The 23,005-nt window shown below is 46.5% G+C and overlaps 3 pseudogenes; 2 read left to right on the plus strand and 1 right to left on the minus strand.

The window, feature by feature from the left end:
* Positions 1–214: 214 nt before the first annotated feature.
* LOC147974132 (pentatricopeptide repeat-containing protein At5g27110-like) lies at positions 215–1,557 on the plus strand (annotated as a pseudogene).
* A 598-nt stretch (positions 1,558–2,155) lies between these two features.
* LOC125521032 (BTB/POZ and MATH domain-containing protein 2 pseudogene) lies at positions 2,156–3,238 on the minus strand (annotated as a pseudogene).
* Positions 3,239–9,963: 6,725 nt separating this feature from the next.
* Positions 9,964–11,379, plus strand: LOC125506569 (cytosolic sulfotransferase 7 pseudogene; annotated as a pseudogene).
* Positions 11,380–23,005: the final 11,626 nt, after the last annotated feature.

The following is a 23,005-nucleotide window of genomic DNA, read 5'->3' on the forward strand; positions in this document are numbered from 1 at the left end:
TTCGTTGACATACATATAGCCAAAGGAGGAAATAAAGGGCATACACGTGTCGGCTGCCTATTTGGTGCAAAATTTGATTGTAATCCAATTGGATTTCAATCGACTGTCAAATAGACAGTTATGTCTCCGCTTAGTGAGAAATACGATTAGTGAACCTATGTACCCGGTCCAATTTCCCACTAAGGCGGTCGCTGACCCGCCGACAGTGGGAGCGATGCGCTCCTCGGGCGGTGCCTCTGAGCATGTTGCTATTGATGAAGATGCCACCTGTTCGACTGATGTTCATCGTGCACGAATTGATCTTCACCTATCTTCGAGCTTGTGCAGAGGCAGCGGTAGCAGGTGCCGGCAGCCCGGCCCGGCCACAGACCTCTTCAAGGTGATGCTCTCAGAGGAGCGGCTCGCGCTGATGAGGCGCTGACCACCGTCAATCGGATGAAAGGTGGTGAAGACGGATGAGTACACCTTCTCCGTCCTCATCAACTGCTGCTGCAAGTCAGGCCGCTTCCATCTCAACCCCACGGCCCTCGACAACCTGGGGCTCAGATGCAATCATTGTCATCCACAATGGGATAACAATGCTAGAGGAGATGGACGAAGCGCTGCCTAACATGCTCGGGGGTCGGACAGTATACCAGACATATACACGATGAACTACATCATTTGGGCTTATGGCAACCGTGGCAGGGGTGGATGACATGGACAGGTGGTACGGTGAGTTTCAGTTGATGGGCATCGATCCAGATACGTGGACGTTCAATACCATGATGCGGCTGCGGTGTTTCTTCTCGCCCTCTGCTGCTACAGTCAACATAATCGTAGAATGTTTTGAAAGGGCTGGCAACATTGAGAAGATGGAGTACTATTTCAGGCTGACATAAATTCAGGGCATCAAACCCAACCCCATCACTTACTGCTCGCTGGTTAATGGATACAGTAAAGCTGGGCTCCTTGGTATGGTTCCTGTAATTATTCGACAGACGGAGAACACCGATGTTGTCTTAGAAACTCCATTTTTCAACTGTCCTTTTAGTGCATATGCCAAGTCTGGAGATATCAAAATAATGGAGGAAATGCTACAGTTTATATGAAAGAAACGAAATGTAAGCCTGGCAAGGTAATTTACACCACCATGATTCAAGCATATATTGCACACGGGATGTATGAAACCGCTAAGTTGTTGGAAAAAGAAGTGGAAAGAGTCGGAAAGAATTTGCTTCAAGTGCTTTGCTATATTTTAGCGAGCTTCTTGTTGATTTTTGCCTGCATTAAACTACTGAATATCCATGACAGGTCACCTTCGTTTTTGGATCAGTGATCAGTTGTGAGATTGAATGCCATCGGCGCTTCATATTTAGCTGTGGCTGTGCCTTATTTAGCTGAGCTGAAATAGACGCTAACTGTTGTTCTTGTCATATCCCAGCAATAATAACTGTTTGTCCATCGGAAACAGGAGTTCCACATGAAATATCTGGACTTGGAAGGGAGTACGGGACCGGGACTGCAAAGAAGGTAAGGTTCAAAGCTCCATCCAAGTATACATCCATATCAGAATAGGTAAACCTAGTTCTCCATGAAGGTAAGGTTCAAAGAGGAATCTGGTGTTTAGGAAAATTCACTGCCAAAAACTAAGGCCTCTTTTGGTTCATAGGATAGGATTATCGTAGGAATAGGAATCTTGTAGGAAATAAGATGACATGTATCTCAAATCCTATGAGTAGGAATAGGAAACAAGATGTCATTTGGTTGACACCAAAGGAATTTTTTCATTGAGTCTAGGCTCATTTTTATTTTCCTATGAAATGTGGAGGATAGGAACCAATCCTATGTAGGAATAGGAATCCATTCCTATGAACCAAAGGGCTCTAAAGAAAAAAAATCCTATGAGAATCCTATCCTCTAGAATTCCTATAAAATTCCTCAAAACCAAAGGAGGCCTAAGGGAGAAAGAGAACAACAGAAATAAAGAAAGAAATTAAAGGATCATGTGAATTTCCTTAGAATTTCTAGCACCAAATAGTTCAGAGCACAGAGCAAAGAGCAAACATTTTTAAAGAGAAGTTCAGCCTTTCAATGGACACACAAGAGAGATGATAAAAATTGATGAAATAAGTCTAGAATTCCACACTTCAATTTAAATTCTGAGCTACCCTTCTCATACTTCTGACGAAGGGGCGACCTTGTCTAAAATGTCCATCATAATTGATGGACAGCTTGTTGTGAGGTGCTTGAATCCGTCTGTCTTCTTGACTGCTCGGAGCACATCCTGCAAAGACAGGTATCGAAGGCAAGCATTCTTGAGTTGCACGGTGTGGTGCTGCTCCGCTAAAGCTAGGGTGGTTGCAACTGTTTGCACGTCAATTTTCTGGCATAGCTTCTCTTCACAAATAGCCTTTAGCCTGTCCAGTCCATACCGATCTGCAGCGACCAACAAGTGCTGCAATGCTACATTTGGATCAACATCACAATTGTTTGGCAGGTTATCTGTGTATATGAAGTGAAGAAGTGGCTCGAAGATGGCAGGCTCCATGTCCTCGATCTTGATACATTCCATGGTGGTCTCCTTCATTTGACCGAAGAGCTCAGCCTTGAAGACTGGTGATCGTGCAGCTAACACGTATCTGTGTGCCCTGAACAGTTGGTCGCCAACACTGAATGTCACATCCATGCCTTGTCCATCCTTCAACATGTTTACAAAGTGTGCGGGCAGGTCTGACTGTGGGACTGGGACTACGACTGTGCTTACATCTTCCGTGTGGTGATCTTTTATGACGGTCAAGACGCACTTGATTGTGAAGCAGTCGTCATTGCGGGATAGCAGTTCTTGCAGCTTGGACTTGTCAATGAATTTGTCCCAGCCCCAAGTATAACCTACAGGTTTAAATTTAGCTGTTGTTGTTTTGCTATTTGGATTACTAATTTTCCCATCTTTCTCCAGTAAACTCAAAGTGAACTTGACCTTCACATCCATTGTTGCACCACTGCAGAAACACAAGAAGGCGGACATGTAGGCAGCTTTGTCTGCCTCCCTGTTCCCATCAGGATAGATCCTGATTTTCCAGTCGTAGCCACTGACTCTGAAAGTGCTCGAGCTAACGAACTTACCGGCACCCATGCCCTTGAGCAGCGAGTACTTAATCACCTCAAAGTTGTGGGCGGCGGTGGTGCACTCGGTCAGGCATCTTGATGAGGTCTCAGGTATGGGCTTGTTAACTGAAGACGTTAATAGGTTACCCATGTTGCGGAAGCTGGAGAGGAATCAAAAGGAAGCTGCAAAAACTTTCGGGATGTCAGAGGGTTTACAGAATCAATGGATCTGCATTACATAATGATGAAGGGATTCACATCACATAGTGAAGGGAGATCAAATGATAAGTATATATATGGAACCCTTAAAAAAAGTATATATGTGGACATATGATGGAGATATATATGCATCACATAATGAAGGCATTTGCATCAAAATTAAGACATCTCATAGTTTCTGCATATATATATACACAGCATAGATGAGACCTTAACTGTTTCTTCTTGGGACCGTAACTGGATCCCTAATCCTAGTAACTGGAATAGAATTTGCAATTTTTTGTGCTCCCAGGACCCTAATGCATGCTACTTAGCCAGCTTTTTTTTCGAGGGGTTCTACTCAGCCAGCTATGTGGGCATCGTGGATCTAACAAAATAAATTGTTACTCTAACTGCAATGTCGAACCATGTATATAGTATGGTCTACCTTTCAGGGCTCAGGTTCGTCGGGAGCCGTGGCGGCGTAGGGTTGGAGATGTCGATGGTGGTCAGCGATGACAGCATGCGACGGCCGGAAGAAGAAGCCCTAGCGTAGCGATGGACGAGTTGTTGTTGTTGGAGACGAAAAAGGAGCGGCCGGACACAAAGCTGTCGCTCTAGCTAGCTAGCTAGGTCAATGCGCCGCCAATACATCATCATCCTACTAATTGGACATCTAATTCTCTCGTGGCATCATCGTTCATCATGGCGGGCTTGTTGTTTTGGGCTTTTCTTGGCCTCCACGTTGGGCTCTTAGAGGTTAGCATCCATCTTTTCTTAATTTGCCTAAAAAAAATTAAGATCTACTACTATATTTCCCTAAAATTGCCTAAAAAGGTATATTCCCTAAAAAACAAAAGTAATATCTAGTAGCAGCGTTGGGCGTGACTGAAACATCAACACTTTCAGTGTTTGAGATGAATATATATATTATATATACGAGGACCATGATACCTGGCGATGACGGCTTTTTGTTGCAACCGTCATAGGTATTTGCTACGTCTGGCAACGGGTTTTGTTACATTCGTTCATTTTTTAGAATGCAAATGTTGCTACCTGCAACGTCGAGCTACAACCAGTGACAACGGCGATGTTTTTTTTTTGCTGCAACCGTGTCTCCATTTTGCTACGACCAACAACAAAAAATGCTACATTTTTTGTTGGAAGTGTGGCTTCATTTTTTGCTGGAACCGGCGGATTTTTTTGCTTCAAACGGTGACATCCGCAGAATTTTTGCTGGAACCGGCCATTAGATGCTGGAAATCGGTGCTATTTTTTGTTTGCAACTGGTGACTACTGGTGATGCTACAAGCACAATACCGTGGCAATGGCGAGGAATGCATTTTTTGTGTGCTAGAAGCGCCCCTGCCATTGCTGGAACCGACGACCACCATTTTTTTGATGCATCCGGAGCTTTTTTTTGCTGCAGCAGTGACGACGAGCGGCTACGGTGACCGGCGACGAGCACGGAGACAGGGACGACCGGGGGCGGGGGGAGAGGAGGGAGGAGGGGCTGCGCAACGCTTGGAGCAGCGGGGACGGCAGGAGGCGCGGCGCGAGGTAGAAGATGATAGGGCGAACCGTTTTCTTCAGCCGGATCCAACGGCCCATGCGCTCAGATCCAATGGTTGCGGTGCGACCGGCCCAACAGTTGGGCCTGCGCGCCGGCGCAGATCGTTGCCCTAGATACAAACACCTCCATCCTCCCCTAGAATAATTCATCTCCTTCACGTGCACTCCTCGCTCTAATATTTTGCATGTCCTAGTTACTGGTGATTTTCTGATGATGAACTGATCCACCTCTCTAGCCAATGCCCAGCTGGCAGAACTGCTGATTTCTGTCTCTTGGTAGTGATTCTTTTCTTTTTTGAGAAAACTCTTGGTAGTGAATTTAACTGGTTGATTGTGCCGTGCCTCTGTACAGTGTTGTATGCAGTAGATAGAGGCTTAAAACGAACAAAAAGCGTGTAAGATCTTTCTGGGATTTGTAGGTCCCAAAGTTAAGCTCTCCCCACAAAAGACAAGTTTCTGACAGGGACTCTACCTTCATTAATCGGACGCTGACCATGAACCGTAAAGTCAATTTTTGTTTCTCTAGATTGTTATTGTTAGATGCTTTAGTTTTTCTTTATATTGTCGACCCTTCTGAACAATGTTTTGCAGTTTTCTGTCGGTTTTGTAGTGCTTTGATGTGACTGACTACAGGGCCGGCCCTAAGCCATGGCGAGGAGTGCAGCCGCCTAGGGCCCAGCATGTCCAGGGGCCCACCATACTCTCTGTGCACATGTATTGATACATTTGAAGGAAAAAGATAAATTAAGATAGCACTCGCAGCACATTAAGGACGGTGGAGCCAGCCATGAGATTAAATCCTAATTGCTTCGTTTTGTGTGAGACAGCGCCGCCGGTTCGTTCTTCTTCCCGTCCAATCTTCTCCCTCTCCCAATTAATTGCACCAAGTCCCCAGGGGCTGGGCCCCAAGCGACGCTCATGAATAGATTTTCAGTTGTATCATCTCCTTAATTTATTTTCCAATGAGTTTTGTACTAGTAGTAGATTGAATAGTAGATAGGTTCTTTTGTAAGTACCCAAGGCGACAAGGCCCTGGTGGTGACCTCCTTGGCACCGGCGATGAGCTGAAGATGCACCACATTCGGCTTGTCGCTAAGGCGTTGACACCAGCACCGGTCCACAGGTAAATTGTTCATCCTATGGATTGTCCGTCTTTTCTTGTTTATTGCGAATTATGTGACGATTCTCTTGCATAAAATTCTCACACAAGTAATTGTTTCATGTTAAAGATGATCGACCATCACCACATTACCACATGACGATTAGATGTTGCTGGGGCCTTATCTTGTGACATTTCTCTACTGTTCTTGTATGGAAGGTGTTTGTATTTTTGTTCGAATTTCAAATTGCTACTTCTAGATAGATCATAAAATATTTGTTTAAAATTACTGTTGTGTCATATGGATAGTTTGAACGGACTTGCGGCTGCGACGTGCAGCAGCGAACATGGAGACGTAAGGTGTGACTGTAGGGCCCATTGTACCATGTTCGCACAAGGGCCTCCGAGATGCTAGGGCCGGCCCGGGCTATGTTTGATAGCAAAGTATTGTAAAACCAAAGTATTTAAAAATTACAGTATTTTTTTCTATAGGCGCATGATACCACAGTAATAATATATTGTAGTATTTTGGAGTATTTGGAATACTGTAGACCTGTTTGGCTAGAACTTATATGTAATGTAAATTCGCAGTTAGCTGTTTGTTAACAAGTCGCAAACACGTGCGTACGCAACTCGCTGACCGTTGCATACAGCATACTGAGCAACCAGCTACATCCACAAACTTTTTTTTTGAGGAAGAAACAAGGAGTACAAACTACTCCTGAGCCAACACAGGGTCGGCAGCTAAAGCTGCAGCCAGGTCTTCTGGGATGCCCGCCAACATATACATGTCTTCCTCACTTCTAGCCCGAGCAGCTAGAAGGTGAGCTATCTTATTTTGTTTCCTGCTTGTATAGTTGACCTGGGCATTACTGAACTTCACCAGTTCCTTCTTTATGTCAGCGATCACGGGGTACCAGGCAGATAAGTTGCTAGCCCCTGGTCGCAGCTCATTTGACAGAAACATGCAGTGTCAGCTACGATTGGTCCCTTATGTAGATCGGACAGGGTCTGTAGTCCAGCAAGGAGAGCTAGAGCCTCGGCTTCCTCTACTGCTCCACAGCAGCTGATCTGTTTGGACAGTGAGAAAAGGACGACCCCTCTGTGGTCTCGTGCGATCACACCTGCGTGGGAAATTCCGCTGTCTGCCCGGAAAGCTGCGTCTGAATTCAGTCTGATAGTGCCCACCTCTGAAGGACACCACTAATTTGCAGTGGTTTTGTCGATCCCCTCGACAAAGAAGCCGTCAGTCTGTTGGTGCAGGGGAATCCGATCGGCCAAAGCGTTCCCTGCATACACCGGTTTCTGTTTGAGATTTGGTCCTTCCTTTTCCATAGTACCGACGCCCCTGATTTCCTCCTCGTAATGTTTCAGGAAGATCGCCGATCGGGTAATGAGCTCCTTCCCTGTATTATGCACACAGTCATCCCGGAGGAACCAGCACCGCCAAAGTAGGAGGAGTATTTTTGCTCTTGTCTCCGTGCAACAAGGACTGAGAAGGTTCTGACCCGGTGTACCTGAACTGCACCTCACTTGGCAGGGCTCAGTCGTCTCTCAGTTTTTCTCTTAGTGCCCTGCTTTTTGTGCAGGACACAACTGCATGGTATTCATCTTCCTCTCCATTGCCGCAAATGGTGCACGTGTTGTCCACCTCCAAAGAGCGTCTGCATTTGTTCTTCTTTGTAGCTAAAGTGTTAGTGGCGACTCTCCAACTGAAAATCTTGACCTTCTCTGGTACTTTTGCCTTCCATATCAAATCCCAGATACTGCGGTCGTCTGCATCATTTGTGGAGCTTGAGGATGGGTACCTCGCTTGGTTTTGGAGTGAGGCCGCCAATCTATACGCACTCCTGACAGTGAAGGAGCCTGATTTTTCAAAGTGCCAAGCTAGAGTATCTTGAGCATCCGTCCTGGGAAGCTTGATGTTACAGATGGCCTCAGCATCAAAACGTTGAAACAGTTGATGTATCAGGTCTGTGTTCCATCCCCTGCCATCAGCCAACATTAGTTGGTTAACCCATCTCAGCCTAGAACGCCGGATGAATTTTGCAGGCTTAAGCCCCTCCTTCCTTGGGATCCAATTGTCTTTTTGAATCTGAACCTTCTTTCCATTTCCAATTCTCCAGACAAGCCCCGCTTTTAAGAGTTCCAGTCCATGTTCGATCCCATGCCAAACCGGGGATACTTTTGAGGCAAATACAGTGTCAATCAACTCACCATGTGGGTAGTACTTAGACTTTAGGACTCGTGCACACAGGCTCCCCGGCCTTTGCAGCAATCTCCAAGCCTGTTTGGCGAGCAAGGCCTGGTTGAAATGATTCATATCTTTGAAGCCTATGCCGCCTCCTCTCTTCGGCTGGACCATTCGATCCCACGCCATCCAGTGCACTTTCCGATGTCCGTTTTCCTCTCCCCACCAAAATTCCCGAATCAATTCCTCATATGTGTCGTAGAATCCCTGTGACATCTTAAACACGCCCATGCAAAAGGTGGGGAGAGCTTGCAAAACTGATTTTACTAAAGCTTCTTTCGCAGCAAAGGACATAAACCTTTCAGACCAATCCGAGCATCTCTTGACGAATCTCTCCATGATCGGTTGGAATGAAGAATTCTTCATACGTCCTTCCGGGGTCGGAAGACCCAGGTATTTACTCTCGAAGGTGGCAGTAGAAATCTGAAGGGCCTTTTTAACAGCATGTTGGGTTGCCTCCGGACATACATTACTAAATAGAATTGAACATTTATTGTTACTCAACAGTTGGCCCGAACCCTTCTGGAAGGTGTTCAGAATCTGCAGGATGCACTCCGCCTCCTCACTGCAAACCTTGAAGAAGAGCAGACTATCATCGGCAAACAGCAAATTCGAGATACCCGGGCTTCCTCTGGCTATTTTAAGTGGAGTGATCCTTCCCTCGCGAACGGCCATGCACTACACATTTATGCACAAAGCTAGCTTACAACTTAGTATAAGAGGAGGCAGCTGAACTAGTCCGAAGTGCCACTGCATGCGGCCTGCAACGCTGGGTGGTCTTCCGCGTCGTTAGATGCACATCGAGAGACAAGGCACATGATTGTGCATGGAGTCGTTTTTTTAGCGCGCTCAGTTTTTTCAAAAGAGGTCTGGGGTTCCTTTTTTAAAACAAAGAAAAAACTACGGTTTTGCAAATACTACAGTACTGAAATCACAGTTTTTAAAGGTGGCCAAACAGCTCGCTGTAATTAATACTGTGGTAATCTAAAAAACTATAGTATTCACAAAATACATAGAAAATACTTTGTTATCAAACAGGGCAAGTGATGTTTTATATTGCATTCTTAGAGGAGTGCTGCAATGATAATACTCTCTGATCTACTCCCTCCGTTTTTTTTTTAGTTTGCATATAAGGTTTGCTCAAAGTCAAGCGAGTTTGACTAACTTTATATTAAAAAATATAAACATTCACAATATGAAATCAATATTATCAGATGCACCATGAAACGTATGTTCATACTATATAGTTTTAGTATTGTAGATGTTCATATTTTTTTATATAAATTTGGTCAAACTTTGTGCAGTTTGACTTTGACCAAATCTTATATGCGGAGTAAAAAGAAAGGGAGGGAGTATATTCATACCCAAATGATTTGATGCATGGAGCACTGTGCTCCAACTAGAACTTTTGTCAAGATCTGTTACCATTCGCTTTGGTATGTCGGGTTAGGTCAAATCACTTGGCTATAAAAGAGTTCATGTAGCAATGTGACATGCGGTCTTGTGGGGTAAATGAAGTAAAAGATGATGAAAACTCTAATTAATCAATCAATGGAAGAATGTGTGCTTCAGTGTTCAGAGGCTTAGAGCTTGAAAATCATTATACGTTAAAGACAACTTGACATGTTCTAGTCACTCGTGAGTTTGTGATATGTTCCCCGACATATGGGGGCTCAGATTACGCAAATGCCCTAGGAGATGCTCTGATCATGATCACACGAGACAAGAATACAAGATACGCTGGCACTTTGATGAACGTGTGGTACCACACGCACGCCACCAATATTTTCTTGCTGCTTTTGCTCCAAATTAATGTGTGCGCATGAGATCTCCATAATCACAACAAGCAAGCGCACATGCATGACGAGATGAGATGTATCTGCCATGCCATCGACCCGCGCTCTCTCAAGCTCTCGGTGCCATGGATTCTCCTCATGACGACGGCTTTGCGTCGGAGATGGCGGAGCTGCCGCTGGAGACGCGGTACCCGCCCTTCGCGCTGCGCCAGTACGCTGGCTTCTGGCTGCCGGAGCGGACGCTGGCGCGCGGCCTCCCGGCGGCACGCGACCGGTTCGCGCCGAGGCCGGACGACGTGCTCCTCGCCAGCTTCCCCAAGTCCGGCACCACCTGGCTCAAGGCCCTCGCCTTCGCCACCGCGCGCCGCGCCGCGCACCCACCGTCCGCCCACGACCACCCGCTGCGGCAGCGCAACCCGCACGACTGCGTCCCGTTCCTCGGCATCGGCTTCGCCCTTGACAAGGACGTCGACACCGTGGCGGCCGAGCTGGAGGCGCTCCCTTCCCCGCGCGTGCTCGCCACGCACCTGCCCTTCTCCCTCCTCCCCACTGGTCGGAGCCGGGTCGTGTACGTCTGCCGGGACCCCAAGGACGTGCTTGTCTCCTGCTGGCTCTTCACTAGGAAGGTGTCAGAGAGCGTCGGCGTCGACGCGGAGTCCTTCTCGCTCCGGGAGGCCATGGAGCTCTTCTGTGCGGGACGCTGCATGTACGGCCCGCAATGGCTGCACGTCGCCGAGTACTGGGAGGCGAGTCGCCGGGCCGCTGGTGAGGTGCTGTTCCTCAGGTACGAGGAGATGCTCCGCGACCCCGTGGGGAGCCTGAGGACGATGGCGGAGTTCATGGGGTGCGCCTTCTCCCCGGAGGAGGAGGAGCGCGGGGTCGCGCGAGCCATAGTGGAGCTGTGTAGCCTGGACAAGCTCAAGAAAGTGGAGGCCAACAGGAAGGGGCGGACGGCAGCAGGCATCAAGGCCGACGCCTACTTCCGGAAGGGGGTGGCCGGGGATTGGAGCAGCCACATGACGCCGGAGATGGGGAAGATGGTGGACGAGGCCGTGGAGGACGGGCTCCAAGGGTCTGGTTTTAGCTTCACCGACTCAACTCCGGCCAACCCTGAATTTTGTCCAGATGCATGAAAAATGACGAGTCGAGGCCAACAATCCCAGATCCTCCCCGGCCGGCACCAGCTCTTGGCGACTAGCCTCGTCGGCGGCAATGACTCCTGGTGTGTGCTTTTTTTTTCTTTTCCTTTTTGGTTCAATAATGCTCGTGTCCTTGTGTTTGTGTTCAATAATGCTTGTGTCCTTTTATGTTGAGTCCGGTGATGCAAGTGTGATGCGCTTGCTTTTTTTTAGGGGAAAACATTGCCAATTTATTCATAGTTCGCGGCTCTCTCGACCGTTACCTCCGAACGAATACACCCCGAAGGAACATGGAGCCAAGTTTTACATAAAGAGTTACAGCAGGGAGCGACTAACAGTCAGTCGACTAAAAAATTATAATTTGGGTCGGTCAATTTTTCTTAGGATAGACAAAAAAACATTTTGTTAACTTTCTGGGCCGGTCACCAAACATCCAAATGTGCTGCCCAAAGCCTCAAACTCATGCGTACAGCAGCTGGCAGAGCATTCACCCAAACCTGCCTGGACTGGTAGATTTTGCTATTTTGACCCTTTGCGCAAAGTTTAGCCGGATCTGACCCCGGTTTAAAAATATTTCGAGATTTGGCCATTTTTCCTACCGCCAGGGAGACTGTCGGTAGGGTAGAACAGGCTACCGCTGGAGGGCTCGGTGATAGCCCACTCATCCACGTCAGCTTCAAACGGCAACTGTCTCCTGCCGTCCATCCTACCGCCAGAGGCCTAGGTGGTAGGCTGTGCAACCTACCGCCAGAGACCCCGGCGGTAGGTGCTCAACAGTTATAAACCCGCGAGGGCCGGGCGCGGGGCCCACCCAAGAACCCTAGCCCCCATCTTCTCCCCTGCGCCGCGTCGCGCCGCACACAACAGAGAGGAACTCCTCTCTCATCCCCTCCACTCCCACCCTTCCATCTTCTTTGTTTCTCCACCATTTTTGTAGATCGAGATGGCTCCGAAACAAGAAAAGTAAGCTCTCTCAAACCCTGCAATTCGTTTCAGTTAAAACGCTTTTGATTCGATGCATTATTTGGCACAAGATGAACCCTATTTTGTCTAGTAGATTATGATTTTTGTTGTTTTTAGGTTTGTTTAGTTAGGAGTAATATGATGTTTGATGTGGTTGAACATGATAGAACCCTATTTCATCGAGTAGATGAACCCTAGTTCATGTGGATTCAGAACGCGAGGAATGTTCCTCGCGTACGAGGAGATGCTCCGTGACCCTGTGGGGACCCTGAGGACGATGGCGGAGTTCATTGGGTGCACCTTCTCCCCGGAGGAGGAGGAGGAGCAAAGGGTGGACCGCGCCATCACGGAGCTATGCAGCATGAAGAAGCTCAAGAACATGGATGCCAACCGGAAGGGGCAGACGGGTTCGGGCGTCAAGGCCGACGCCTTCTTCCAGCAGGGGGTGGCCGGGGACTGGAGCAGCCACATGACGCCGGAGATGGGGAAGATGGTGGACCAGGCTGTGGAGGACGGGCTCCGCGGGTCTGGTTTTAGCTTTGCCGAGTCGACTCCGGCGAGCCACTGACGTCCTACTACTTCCGGTGGAACGCGCACCTTTGCATTATGTGATGAACGAGGTTTGTTTGTGTGATGATCGAACTATATCGTATTCTAGGTTTATGTATGTCCGTGTGATGAAGTTTTTCTCATGCATGAACTATGTCCTACAGTATATATGATCTATGTTTGTGTGGAAAATGCCCATGCATGAATGATCCATGCAACAAACGTAGAGGATCTCGCTGGGCACACATCTCTTTTGACGGACAAATGATCGGTGCCCCATATGCACATGAATAGTGTACACCAATTTTCACCTAGCAACGAGCTGCGAATTCCTGACCCCCGACACCGACGTGACCGACCAAGGGCATATAGGTACGCCTATACGGCCGGAGCAATCGCCAGGCCAGGCTGTTGGTTGGCGAGATTTGATTGCACGGGCTACCACCTACCTACTACTACATTTTGTTGCTCCTTTTTGCAGAGGACCACTCCTCCAAACTACTCATGTGTGGAGATCAGATCTCCAACCAACTGTTCCTGTGGCATCTCTCAAGTATCTCTAGCCGGCCTGTATCCGCGGGTCTGCCAGCCGTCCGCAACGCCGGCCACAACACTCTAAAGTTTGTGGTCATGGCGCAGGTGGTGCACTGAGGAGGATCGAAAGTGGACATGGTGCCGATCGTGCGGGCGTGGCCGGGTTTAAATAGCCGACTGCCGTCCAGGCCAAGTGGCGGGTTATGTCAATGCGAGCGCCTAAGTGGGTTTCTCCGCCGTGCCGCCTGCTTATTGCCGGCAAGCGATTGGACGGCAGCCGGTTTGAATGCACTAGATAGCCGTCCGCTCTGGCCAACATGAATGTGGCGCGAGGAGAGGAGGTGCGGGCACACAGGAGTGCGTGCGGGCGAGGGAGATGTTTTTTGGGTGAGACCGGTGTGTCGGACGCTCACATGGATGTGGTCCATATGCCCACAACTCTTCATGATGAGCGCACGCACGCGAGAGACCACTCGAGACTACATTCTTTCTCCGAGCTACACCCATACACTTGCACTGGACTCACACTTAAATAGCCAAGTACATGAGTCTCTACGCACGCACTAGCCAGCCACCATGCTCGGCCATTGACCCAACTAATCTAGTGTGAACCAACCTATGGTTGGATAGTTAGAGGGACTATGGGGTTTAAGTCTGGTGCTCGCATTTATTTCTGAATTTTTATTTTAAAATTTTCAGTGATGCGCATTCAGTGGGTGAAGACGTTTTCGTCGACGGCGAGGTGCCTACGGTTACTTCGTAAATTTCAAGATGATATGCCGGCTTAGTCTTTTGAAGGTGCTCATAGAGAGAAGGTGTGCATGTATGCGCTCATATAGGTGAGTGTATGCGCGTGTATATAAACGCTTACGTCTGTACTGTGTTAAAAAAACCAACTAATCTAACTACATGTAGGCGCACGTACACCACCCATGCAACCTCTCCACAACGGCCGCAGGACTTGATGCTAACAAACTCATGGATGCTTGTGCAACCTACATGCATGCACCAGCACTTGGGCAACCTCCAACGTCACACGGCCAGCTCTGCACGACCTGGCCACGAGCGCTAACAATTCCCCTTTAATTTTGACACGGTTTACCGTTGACCGTCGCCTTGAACGCCTCCGTCTAATGCCACCGTGCGCCTCTACACGTGGCCGCGCCTGCATGTCGCCATACCATGGCCGTCGCACCATGTCAGTAGGGCCTCTGCCTCCACGCAGCATCCATCCTCTTCCTCGATGAGACACGCCGAGCTATTTCTTCACCAGCGACACACGCCTGACATTCTGACGACATACGTCATCTCTTTTGGTTCCGGCAACATATGTGATTTGTCGTTGACGATCGTAGCACCGAACATCTCTTTAGACCGACACATGGCCCGGAGCTTAATCGCGCAGCCGCCGGCGAACGCCGCCACCGCGGGCACGCCTCTGGCAAGGGGAACGATGCCCAAGACAACCAAACTCGTGATACTTGGACATACCCCAAATCACAGCTCTCTCTCTCTCTCTCTCTCTCTCTCCCTCCCTCTCTCGCAGACGAAGGTGAAAAAAGAAGCACACTGATTTTTTTTTTGGCCAACCCTCAACTTTGCCCAAATAAAAATGATGAGTTGAAGCGAACCCATATCGTCCCCGGCACCAACTAGTTCTTGGCCGACCAGGCTCGTCGACATGATGGTTTTCTTTTGTTTCAATAATGCATCTTTGTGTCCTTGTTTTTGAGTCCGGTGATGCTATCTCTCTCCCTGTCTCGGAGGAGATGCGCTGGACTGGTGTGTGTGCGCGCATGCAATGCATATTGTCCACGTACTGTCCGTCCATGTGTGCTTACCTTTCTTTGGCTTCCAGAACTCAACTCAACTGAGCTGAAATATGTGTGTGTGCTTTGACCATTGAACTGAACCGATATGCTACAACTATGTCTCCAGCCATAATTGTTACTGATATATTGGTATAACATGATGCATTTTCACAGCCTCCACATAGTTTGTTCGGATGGGGACCGGGTTCGGCTCGATTATGTTGGGGCCGGTTCGGGTGTGTGAACCATTATAAATTTTCGACCCAAAAAGAGATCTATTTTTTTTAGATAAGGAAGCGAAGTCATGAAAGCCCGAGGACGAAGAGTAGACTTTCTTCTTCTAGTATTACGGACGTCAATCGTACTTCTATGATGTGATCCCTACAATATTAATTCCCCGCCCCATTAGCTTAAAACCCTACCATGCCAGGATTCCGTGCCATGGCAGCTGATTTCTCTACCACCCCACTCGAAGGCTCTGCCATGGTTGCCGTATCGACGGAGTACCATGAAGGTTTCACCGCCTTCTCTTGTGATGTCACCGGCGTCTCGGTGCCAACGACGGTCCTCATACCCGACAGAGACCAACAACATGGTCCTGTCAGCCTTTTCACCCCTGGGCCGACATTCTAAGCATGAGCCACGCACCCGAGTGTGCACGGGTAGCTCATGTTCGGTTTCCACCTATGTCATGCTTCGCTCTAAGTGATGCCACTCCAGCTGCATGTAGGCAAGCAGTTCAGGATGTGCACCGCCGTCTTTACCGCTCATCCCACAACATGACCGGAGCACTCATGCTTTTCAGCAATCTTCATGCCATTTCCATGACGTTCTGATTCCACCGCTCCACCACATCATTCTGTTGTGGTGAGTGCGGTGTTCTGGTGTGGCTCAGTGGCTGCTATCCGCCTATCCCCGTCCTCGTTGCAGAACTCCGCAAACTCCAGTGAATTGAACTCACCACTGCAGTCTGATTGGCACACCATCATTTTCATGTTCACTTCATTCTCTCCGAGTGCCCTCATTTTCTTGAAGAATTCCAGGGCTTCGTGCTTTGTTACGAGAACTTCCAACCACAAGTATTGACTATGACCGTCAACAATGAGAAGTAAATACTTGTTACCTCTTGGAGTCATTGGAGATTACCGTACGTGAGCTCAAACCGCTTCTTCGTTGTTTTGCAAGTAGACAGATCAGCGTCATCGGGTTGAGGGACACCTAGTAGAGACGGATTTGCATCCGCCTCACGCGTGCCAGCACGAATCTTTGCCAGTCGAATAGGCTCATGACGTCGTCCTCGACCACCATCTTCAGGCCAATTTCATCTAGCTGCCTAATGTTGCTCTGAAGCCGAGGTACGAAGTACACCTCAGACAGCACCCTGTGGGCGCCGTTCTTCCACTCTAACAACATGGATCCAAGACCCTGGATCTCATCAATTACAAAGCCATCTCACAATTTTATTGTACCTTTCACGAATTCAGTGAGGAAGGTGAACATGAATCGCGACCCCTTCATGTGGTTGCCAGCCTCTGTATCGAGGAACAAGCGGTCGTCCAAGGACACCACGGGGGTCGACACATTTTTGGCTCAGGAACACACACACTCCTTTGTATCGCTTATTATGGCCTCAGCTGGAAGTGCTGCCATGGTAGCCGTTTTGGTTGCCAGACTCACTAGAAACTCTGTAATGTCAGAGGTTTTGCCATCAATAAGGGAGAGAATTCCTTATTTGGCCCTTTCTTAAAGTTTGGTTCCCTATTTGGCCCAACTTTTTATTTTCTTCCCTTTTTGGCCTGCAAATTTCATTTTGTTCCCTATGTGACACTTTTGTCGGTTTTGTCTAGTAACAGTGTTAAATCTAACCTGAAAAGACCGTTTTATCCCCTGTGTAGTATGTGAACATATTATTTACATACAAAGACAACGGTAATGTGATATATTTTGTCCTGTTTGAATAAATAAATAAATAAATGTTGGCACAAGCCTGACCTCGAGGCTGCAAACGATGTGTATTATTTGGCGAGACGCGCCCGTACGAGCTACTGCAGCCGATTGCTTTCCGGCCAATCAAGCGTAAACATGCTAGTACACAACAAGCAACAAACAAGTAGACAGGCAGCTGGATTGATTCTCTCGTGCTGTACACGCACGTAATACAACATGAAGCAGGCAGGCGGATTTCAGCCGGAACCTCACGCATGGGTAGCTAACTTAAATAGGCTATAAGCTAGCGATCAACTCGCCAGTACTAACTCGGGCGAGATAGAACAACACGAGACGCCGAGATTTAGTGGCGATAGGTGCGATTGAATGTCTTTGTATTAATCTGAGTAGATTACACGCATATATTTAGCAGTAAAAGCTAGTTATGCGAGTCCTAATTGATCTATTTGGTGATTGCACCAGTCCAAGCCGGACGAGGTCTTCTTATCGTGGTTAATTCTAACTAAAAGTATTCATATAACTAATAATAATAACATGATGAAATACCGCCATCCACCGAAGAGTAAATAGTATAAAACTACTACAATTCGGGCTAGGGTTCTAAAAAACTACCGAATTTATTTTTTCACTGATAATTACCAAGTCTGGGGTTGGCTGTTTCAGAAAACCCAAATCACTGTGTGATTTAAAATCAATCCAGATTATGACAGATCGGGCCCGCACTTAAACAAACCGTTTGTCTGACTGTTTGTTTGACCGTTAGCTAACACGTGGGGTCCATCTGTCAGCCTCAACCTTCTCTTTTGAATCATTTTCTCTATGCCCCATTTCGTCGAGCACCTTATGTGCGTGCAGCTCGTCGGGGAGAAGAGATTGGTGGCTCGCAGGGGAGGAGAGCTAGCTGGCTCGTCGGCGAGGAGAGCTTGCTGCATCCGGCGCGCGACCTCAGGTGTGACCATGGCAGGTCGGGCGGCGCAGGTCGAGGTGGAAGGCAGGCCGGCGCCGTCCATGGCCGCACGGCGGGCAGATTTACTGGCCCGTACGCTGCAGGCGGCGGGGCGCAGCTGTCGCCGGCCAACGCCTACGGCTCGATTCCGGTGGCTACTGCAGCTCCCCCGACCTGGCCACCCTCTCGCGCATCGGGCCTGCGCTCGGCGGGAGCGGTCACCGCCCGGATTCCGGGAGAGCACGCGCGGCCTGCGCGTGCGTTCGCTCCTGCAGGAGGGGGAGCCGGCTGGGCAACGCGGCTGCCGGCGTGGGGAGAGGTAGGCGGAGGTGGTGCGGTCCTGCTGCCGGCGGGGCGCGGCGGCGCGGTGACGGGCCGAGCTCGGACGGCACATCAATGGCCGCAGCGGGTGGCGGATGGAGTGCGGCGGTCGGCGGCAACCTCGCCGGCGGCGGCGGAGGGCACCAGGAAGCGGGATCGACGGGCGGCGGCGGTAGGTCGCGCTCCTGCTGCGCGCTCGTCCGCGCGTTAGGTTGGTGGATGACGGCACCGGTCAGGGATAAAAATTCATTGTTTTTTGTCATGTAAATTTTATTGAGAATGACATATAGGCCCACCAGTCATAACAGTCTAACTTAACTGTTCAGTTAACCACGTTGACTTTTGTGCCACGTGGAACCTGACGTGTGGGCCATATCTGTCAGAAAACGATTTAAATTTTAAGCACACTGTGATTTGGACTTTTTGAGCCAACCCCAGATTTGGTAGTTATCAGCGAAAAAATAAATTTGGTAGTTTTTTGAAACCCTAACCCGAATTATAGTAGTTTTATGCTATTTACTCTCCATCGAAACACCCCTTCTCTATCATTTTTGTGACATACTATCATTAGGGGCAAAATTGTCTTTGCACATGCTAGGTAAAATCTTTGGATGGAAAATGGATGAAAGTGTCATATAAGACGCAAAATGAAGATTAAGTGTCAAATAGGGAAAGAAAAAGTTTACTGGACCAAAAAGGGAACCAAATTTTAAGAAAAGGTCAAATAAGGAATTCTCTTCCAATGGAGCTCGTGCCGTGACATGAACTTACTGCGATGGAAGTCGGATTGGCCCTCGAATGTGCCAAAACCGTTGCCATGGCAGCATTAGCTGTCGGTGCCAGTGCACCCGTCGGCTCCAGTGTGGTGATGATGTTGCCAACCACCACGAGTAGCAGTGCAACGTGAATTTTGAGAGAAGCAACATGAATTGTGCCATTCTGTCCATGTGTCCCTGCTTCTCAATCTCAAGACATGCAGGAGTACTAGCCAGTGCAACTGCAAGGCCAGCATTTACATATTGGTGTTCATCATGTAGTCCAAGATATTGATCTTTTCACTGATGTGGCTTCAAAGGAACAACGACTTGGAGTGAAATCTTCAAAAAGTACACGGTATCTTATATTTCAAAAACTCTGTTCCGTTGTATCTAGTATTGTTGTTATCGTTGTTATAAATCGAACAAACAAGCAGGGGGTAAACTAAAAACAAGATCAAAATTAGATAAGAAAAAACATACGCCCAATTCTGAAGCTTTTTGTATGAGAGCAACCATTGCCTCTTTCTGGCGGTGGAGCAGTATAAACTGGAATTCCTTTCTAGAAACAACAATGTTGACGGTAACAGAAGATGGCACAAATTCTTTCATGCATCTGCTTCACATCGGTACAGAAAAGTTAAGATGCCACAAGTTCTTTCGCTTTTTGATCATTAGCAAGATGGAAGCCGAGATCGCCTACAGGGAGCCGGGCGTGGGCCAGCCCAGTAGCCATGTAGTTTCATAATGCTGACATCATGCATGCATATTTTTCTTTTTCACTTTTGCTTGCATTTTGAAAATAGTAAATACATTTATCATGAAAAAAAAGTTATTTTTAAGTGTTCATTGCACATTAAAAAATGTTCATGCAGTGTAAAAAATATTGGCTCAACATTTAGAAAATATTTGTACCAGTCAAAAAAACGAATGTGACATTTAAAAAATGTTCATGTGTTTCAAAAAAATATTGTAAGTGATATTTTTAAAAAATGTAAAAAAATGTTCGTGTAAATCAAGAAAGTTTAATTCCAAAAAAATTACATCACATTTTAAAATATTCACGTATTTCACAAAAAAATTGTGACATTTAATTTTTTTATAAAAAGTTAAAAAAATGTTTCAATATGTATTGGAAAAAATTTATACATATTTAAAAAATCAAAACGCATTTGAAAAAAATGTTTATCCTGTTTTGAAGAAAAAATAAATAAATGAACGCCAGTTTGGGACAGATCGTGTTTAGCGACAGATTTGGAAACCAATGTAAATGATTTAATTACTAGTTAATTTTGCAGGCTTTAATTCTTTAACTGTCCCATGCATGCATGTCACATCATAGGAGGTGATTAAAATATCATAGTGAATAAAAATCAACATTTATTACCTCCTTAAATATCACTTATTGATTCGTAGAATAAATCACTATGTATGTAAAATACACATGTATGTTACGTAACTTCAGCAGTAGGTATACACATACCCACCATCTAATTGGGTATACACATACACATACCCGTACATGTACCTTTTTTCAAGACAGGCACATATATACATAATTTTGTTAGTTGATATATGCATACCCGCGTATGTACATAATTTCATTACGGGTATATGCATACCCGCATATGTACATAATTTCTTTGGTAGGTATACACATACCCGCGTATGTATATAATTTCTTTTTTTGCAGGGGTATGTATATAATTTTGTTCGTAGGTATATGTATACCCACGTATGTACATAATTTTGTTAGTAGGTATGTACATATCCGCTACATATATAATTTCTTTAATACCTAAAAACCTAGAATAAATCATTGGATATATATGTACCCGTGTATATACATAATTTCATTAGTAGGTATATATACCATGGGTATATTTATATTATTTGGAGTCGGCGCACAATTTGTTGATATAGATAATAAAAATATTTTGTCATGAATATCTCAGAATGGTATCAACTTTTATGTATACATTTATTCATCTGTGCGTAGAAAAAATGCACAGGCCGACGAGTTACATTGTGCGTACATACTATATCTGTTTCCTTTTTATTCTGCCATTCTCTCTCCATCAATTAATGTGTGTTTTAATTCTATTCAAATCAATAAATACAAGTGGGTGGACATGCGAGCTATCAAACAATTTACCTATATATATATGTGTGTGTGTGTGTGTGTGTGTGTGTACAATAAGTATGAAAAAGTTGACATCAAATAATATAGTTGCAAAAAAATGTTAATGATGTATTTGAAAAAAATGTTAATGATGTATTAAAAATGTTAATGATGTATGTGAAAATATTAAAACATGTATAAACAAATTGACAAATTGTTCCAGATGTATACGAAAAATATACAATGTGTATGAAAAATTAGACATTTCTGAAAAAAGAAGAAGGAAAGAAAACCGGTGAAAACCGGAAAAAAAAGAGGAAAAGTAAACACAAAAGAAAACCCGAAGAAAATAGCTGCAAAAAAGTGAAAACCCATGATTAAAAATCCACAGAAAAAATCCTCGTGTGCAGCTACAGTATTGGGCCGTCAGTAGTGCTGCGGTTTATTCGAGACCTATTAGGACCCGGGCCGAGAAATAGTATTTGCGCACAGTCCACGCTAGCTTTGAAATCTTGATGCCACCTTCAACAATCAGGAAATTACAGACGCGTTTCTTGCGATGAACACTCCCACAAAGTCCTGCCCTGGATGATTTTGGGCCGGGATTCTATTGTAGATTCTCGCCCATCGTCCAACTGGCTGCTTTCTTGTGGGAAAATCTATCTCAAAAAACATCCTTTACGTGCTCATCTCCTAAACTGCTGCTGCAAAGCCAAAGTCCCAACCCTCATCATCAACTGGACTTTTGAATAGCCTTTGATTCCGTTTGCTGGGAATCCCTGCTACACATACTAGCCACCGCGGTTTCCTTACAAGACGGTGTAGCTGGGTTGAAAAATCTGCTCACCACAAGCAAAAATGTTGTCCATCTAAATGGTTGTCCTACGCTGGCGGAGCTATGTGTTAGGAAAATGGGCCATGACCCGCCCAGTAAATAGCAATACAATGTACGATTGCGAGTTGACTGAGTCATGCGGGTGAAATAGTTGGTCTTCCTTTATACCGGTTGTCCAACTTTGCTTGCGTAGCTCCGCCACTGCTATCGTGGATTGACTGCAAACAAGGGCTTCGCCAAGGTGACCCTTGACCCTCTCTTTCCATACTTTCTCATCATTGTTGTTGATCTCCTCAAACGTTTGATTGACAGGCATCAAATGAACAACAAGTTCTCAGCCCATTAAGCGACAACTTACCTTGTCCCGTTCTTCAATATATGCTGCCGACACACTTATTCTGCTCCGTGCAATGCCCTCCCTAGCTAAAAACGTTGCCCCTCTCTAGCTAAAACAATGAAAAAATCCTGACAATTTTGTGCTAGTGAGACTGGGTTGCAAATCAATTTCCACGAAACAACGTTTTGTACCCTCAATGCCGATCTTGCCAGAACTCTTGCTTCCACCCAAACTTACCTAGGCCTACCGCTCTCACCAATCAAGCTACCAATCTCGGCGTTCCAACCGATCATTGACACTTCGATTGATTCCTATCTGGCTGGCAAGTCTTACTTCTCACCAAAGGCGGACGACTGATATTGTTCTATGTTGTCCTTGACTCTCTCCCTACTTATTTCATGGAATCTTTCATGTTTCCCAAAATTCTCATTGAAAGGCTTGATAAAAGATGGTGTTGCCTTCTCTGCCCAGACAAGGACATTTGCTCTGGGCCACAATGCCTTGTAGCATGGGACAAAATTTGTACTCCCAGATCAAAAGGGCGACTAGAGGATAAATCCATTCATGCAAAAAATATTTGCCTCACCCTCAACGTTGAAATTTTCTGAGACATTCTTGCATTCCAAAGACCTACCTTGGAAGCAATGGATGATGCATCACTCTCCTTTCCCAGTCTCTTTAGGCCAGAGTGCTTCTTACTTAGCTAAGATTTTCCACAAACACCTAGATTCTTTCAGGGAAAT

The sequence above is a fragment of the Triticum urartu genome, chromosome 5A, assembly GCF_056163025.1.
Source record: "Triticum urartu cultivar PI428250 chromosome 5A, HENAU_Tu73, whole genome shotgun sequence".
Lineage (NCBI taxonomy): Eukaryota > Viridiplantae > Streptophyta > Magnoliopsida > Poales > Poaceae > Triticum > Triticum urartu.